Genomic DNA, 5,287 nt, shown 5'->3' with positions numbered 1-5,287 from the left:
TCCTTCCTAGATGCATTAACTGTCTTTTCTAGAATCCCCTTAAGTTCTCTGTTAGAAATTTCTACATGCTCGCTCGTTTGTGGATGGTAAGGTGTTGCAACCCTATGTGTCACTCCATACTTACTCAATAGCGCATCCATTTGCCTATTGCAAAAATGGGATCCTTCATCACTAATGATTGCCCGTGGTACCCCAAACTTTGAGAAAATATTCTTTCTCACAAACCTAATCACTACCCTAGCATCATTAGTCAGTAATGCAACTGCCTCGACCCACTTCAACACATAGTCCACCGCCACCAAAATATATGTGTTCCCAAAAGAACTTGGGAAGAGACCTATAAAATCAATCCCCCACACATCAAAAAGCTCAACCACCAAGATGTTGTTCAATGGCATCTCATCTCTTTTTGAAATATTACCCATCCATTAACATTGGTCACACTCTTGAATCATCCCGAATGAATCCTTAAAGAGGGTTGGCCAATAAAACCCCGATTGTAAAACCTTGGCTACTGTCCTAGCTCCTCCAAAATGGCCACCTACTTCCTTCTCGTGACAATGCCATAGAATGCTTTCCATCTTCTCCTCCGGGACACATCTCCATATCATTTGATCAGCACAATGTCTGTAAAGAAACAGCTCTTCCCAAAAATAATACTTCAAATCTGAGAAGAATTTTCTCTTTTGTTGGTATGTCATATCACTTGGGAGTACCCTTGATGATAGATAATTTGCAAAATCAACATACCATGGTACTTCATCCACTCTCATCAGTTTCTCATCCAGAAATGTTTCTCTAATTGGGATTTCCTCCTCAGTTCCCTTGATTGGTCTCTCAATCCTTGACAAGTGATCTGCCACAACATTTTCCGACCCCTTCTTATCTCGAATTTCCAACTTGAACTCTTGAAGTAGTAAAATCCATCTTATCAGCCGAGGTTTTGCTTCTTGCTTTGCCAATAGGTGCCTGAGTGCTGAATGGTCCGTGTAGACGATCACCTTTGCACCTAACAAATATGAACGAAACTTGTCAAAAGCAAAAACTACAGCCAACAATTCTTTTTCAGTGGTGGTGTAATTCAATTGTGCATCAATGAGTGTTTTGCTAGCATACTGAATTACATGCAACACTTTTTTTTTCCTCTGTCCTAAAACTATCCCTAGAGCAAAATCACTAGCATCACACATTAATTCAAATGGCAGTCCTCAATAGGGAACTGCAATAATAGGTGCAGATACTAATAATTTTTTTAGAGTTAGAAAGGCATGCATGCAATCATCATTAAAGTCAAAAACAACATCTTTATTCAACAGATTGCAAAGGGTTTAGAAATCTTAGAAAAATCCTTGATGAAGCGTTTGTAAAACCCCGCATGCCCCAAGAAACTTCGAACCGCTTTGACATTTGATGGTGGTGGCAGCTTCTCAATCACTTCTGTCATTGCTCGATCAACTTCTATTCCGTCCTTGGAAATCCTATGTCCGAGCACTATTCCCTCTTGTACCATGAATTGACACTTCTCCCAATTGAGCACCAAGTTCGTCTCCTTACATCGCTGCAAAACAAGAGAAAGATTAGTTAAACAATTATCAAAAGATGAACCAAAAACTGAGAAGTCATCCATGAAGACTTCTATGAACCGTTCCACCATGTCTCCAAAGATTGACATCATGCATCTCTAAAATGTCGCTGGTGCGTTGCATAACCCAAAAGGCATCCTTCGATAAGCAAAGGTGCTGTAGAGGCAAGTGAAGGTCGTCTTCTCTTGATCCTCAGAAGCAATGGCAATCTAGTTATATCCTGAATACCCATCCAGAAAACAGTAATAGGCATGTCCTGCCAACCTCTCCAGCATCTGATCAATGAAAGGTATTGGGAAATGATCCTTCCTTGTTGCCTCATTCAGTTTCTGGTAGTCAATGCACACTCTCCAGCCCATCACCGTCCTAGTTGGTATCAACTCGTTACTCTCATTCCTTACTACTGTGATACCTCCCTTCTTCGGAACCACTTGTATAGGGCTCACCCATGGACTATCGGAAATAGGATAAATAATCCCCGCATCTAAGAGTTTCACCACCTCCTTTCTCACCACTTCCTTTATATCAATCTCTGTTGTGGTTGCACTTTGGGCTTAATATCATCCTCCATGAGAATCTTATGCATGCAAAATGATGGCGAGATACCTCTAATGTCCGAAATGGTCCATCCAATTGCTAGTCTATGTTCCGTCAACACCCTAATCAACCGCTCTTCCTCTAATTTACTCAAACCTGAACTAATGATCACCGGGAAAGTTTCTGAGTCTCCAAGATATACATATTTGAGGTGGGAAGGTAAGGGTTTCAATTCAAGCTTTGGAGGTTCTTCATTTTTTTTCCTTTTCCTTCTTCTTCTCTTTGTCAAAATCAAACTCCTCAAATTCTACATCTTGACTCTCATCAATGAGTTGAAGTGCTTCTAACATCCTAGCACATTCATTACTAGTTGACTCATCTACCTCCACTATTTTTTATTTGGTTATACATGCTTCTAGAGGTAATTGTGGGGTATTCTCTTCAATAGCGTCCACAACTAATTTGTCCACCACATCGACACTAAAACATGAATCCGATTCAGACGGAAACTTCATCTCCTCAAAGACATTGAAAGTTACTGTTTCATCTTAAACTCTCAACATTAACTTTCCTTCCTGCACATCAATAAGTGCTATCCCTGTGGCTAAGAATGGTCAGCCCAAAATCAGAGGAATTTCCTTATCCTCTTCCATGTCCAACACCACAAAATCTGCTGGAAAAATTATCTTGTCCACCTTCACCAACACATCCTCTACAATCCCCCTCAGGTGTTTTATTGACCTATCCGCTAGTTGCAACGACATGGTCATTGGCTTCACTTCACCAATTCCCAATCTCCTGAAAATAGAAAAGGGAATCAAATTAATACTAGCTCCTAAATCACACAAAACACGATCAAAAGTAATATCTCCTATAATACAAGGAATAGTAAAACTCCCTGGATCTTTGAGCTTCAGGGGTAACTTCTTCTAGAGAATGGCACTGCATTCCTCCGTAAGCATCACCGTTTCCTCATCTTCTAACTTCCTTTTGTTCGATAGGATTTCCTTAAGGGACTTCGCATAACTCAGCATCTGCAAAAGGAATGTTAATATGCATTTTTTTAAAAATTTCAATAAACTTTGAAAATTACTTATTCTGATTCTTTTTCTTCAATCTCTGAGGAAAAGGCACGGGTGGGGTGTGATGTGCCAACTCTGGTGCTATCTCAAGGAATGGCAATTTCTCCTTCTTCTTTTGCCTTTCTTCCTTCTTCTTGTTCTCTTCCTCTAAACCACTTGGTTTCTCATCAACAATGATCTCTTCCTCTAAACCACTTGGTTTCTCATCAACAATGATCTCTTCCTCTAAACCACTTGGTTTCTCATCAACAATGATCTCTTCATCAACTTCTTTAGAATCTTCCTTTCTAGCTTGTTCAACTTCTTCCAAAACTGTCACACTCCTCAAAATTATGGCATTTGCTTGCTTACATGGGTTAGTCACTGTGTTGCTTGGTAAGGACCCATGTGGTCTATCATTTAGCATCTCGGCCAATTGGCCCATGTGTGCCTCAAGATTCTGAATGGACGCCCCTTGATTTCTAAAATTTGTCCTCATCTCATTCATAAACCCTATGGTTTCCTGCATAAATTTTCCAAACATATCCTCCAACTTTGTCACTCTTGGATCTCCCGATTGATTATTCACCCCTGGTTGGTTGTTTGGCAATATCCTTCGGTTCTATTGATTATTTTGCTGGTTCTGATTGCCTCAAGCCAGATTTGGATGATTTCTCCACCCCGGGTTGTATGTGTTGTAGTACGGGTTGTTTGGTTGCCTCTGATTTCCTGCTAGTAGTTCACTTGCTCCGTTGATGAAGATGACGAAGCAAATGTGTTCCCCACTTGACAAAAATCACAAGTTAGTTGAGGTGCTTGAATAGAGTTTACCTGCATACTTCCCAACTGTTTTTGAAGTGCAATGAGTTGGGCTGAGATGGCTGTAAAAGCATCAACTTCATGTAGACCCAAAGATTTTCTTGGTATTGATCTCTCATTTGGTCTTTGATAGATGTTGCTTGCCAAAACCTCAAGGAACTCATAAGCCTCTTCTGGTGTCTTATTCTGCAAGGCTCCTCCTGAAGCTGCATCAACCATGGTTTGCACATTACCTATCAGTCCATTGTAGAATATTTGGACTTGAAGCCAAACTAGCAACCCATGGTGTGGACATTTCCTCATTAACTCCTTGTATCTCTCCTAAGCCTCATACAATGACTCAGACTCATCTTGTAGAAATGATGTGATATCATTTCTCAGTTTTGCTGATTAGCTGGAGGGAAGAACTTGGTCAGGAATTTCTGTGCTAAATCATTCCAAGTTGTGATAGTTCCCAGTGGTAGTGCCATTAACCACCTCTTTGCTTTATCGCCCAATGAGAATGGGAATAACCTCAACCTAATGGCATCATCTAACACTGCGTTCGATTTGAAGGTGTCATAAATTTCTAAGAAATTTGCAATATGCTGATTCGGATCTTCCTTCAAATCACCATTAAATCTAACCGACTGCTGGATCATCTGGATGATTGTCGGCTTAATCTCAAATTGTTGGCTTGTACTGTAGGCCAAGTAATGCTCGACCCACTGCCATTCACTGTAGGAACTAAAAATTCCCTTAGTGTTCTGTTTTCTGGTTATGCCATTTCAACAACTTCTTCTTCTGATTCAACCACTAATTCCTCTCTTTCTCTTCTCTCTCTATTAAGTCGTCTGGTGGTTCTTTCAATCTCAAGATCAACAGGAACCACTGGTTGACGTCTCGCTCTTCGCATAAACTGTACAACTAGAAATGAAGGAAAGTGAGATCACAAACCAATTGAAAATTAAAAACGAGAATAAAACAGAATATGATAAAAACAAAAACAAAAACTCTAATCTAGCTAACTATAGAAAGACTCAATGTTAATTTAAAACTCAATCCCTGGCAATGGCACCAAAAACTTGATGCGTGTTTCCTACAACATTCAATATGTAGCAAGTATACTAATTGCTCAAGTAATAGAGTGATGAGTGAATATCATTCCCACAAGGATTGCTAGCTAAGCACTAAGTTTCCTACTGTTCTCAAATTGGAGCAATCGACTTCTTTTGGATTAATGGGAGCAAATTAAAGATAAAAACTAAAGCTGAAATTACTAACTTAAAAATTTAACTATGAACGTGA

General features: G+C 39.8%; 1 non-coding gene across 1 annotated transcript; it reads left to right on the top strand.

Annotated features, from left to right (window-relative positions):
* The first annotated feature begins 4,277 nt into the window (after positions 1-4,277).
* On the top strand, positions 4,278-4,384 carry LOC116132443. The gene has a single exon (XR_004128411.1). It is a non-coding gene; the product is annotated as a small nucleolar RNA R71 (small nucleolar RNA).
* The last annotated feature ends 903 nt before the right edge of the window (positions 4,385-5,287 follow it).

Source organism: Pistacia vera, unplaced genomic scaffold, assembly GCF_008641045.1.
Source record: "Pistacia vera cultivar Batoury unplaced genomic scaffold, PisVer_v2 Contig252, whole genome shotgun sequence".
Taxonomy (NCBI): domain Eukaryota; kingdom Viridiplantae; phylum Streptophyta; class Magnoliopsida; order Sapindales; family Anacardiaceae; genus Pistacia; species Pistacia vera.
Note: the sequence above shows the minus strand (reverse complement) of the source record. Positions and strands in the feature narration are given on the sequence as shown.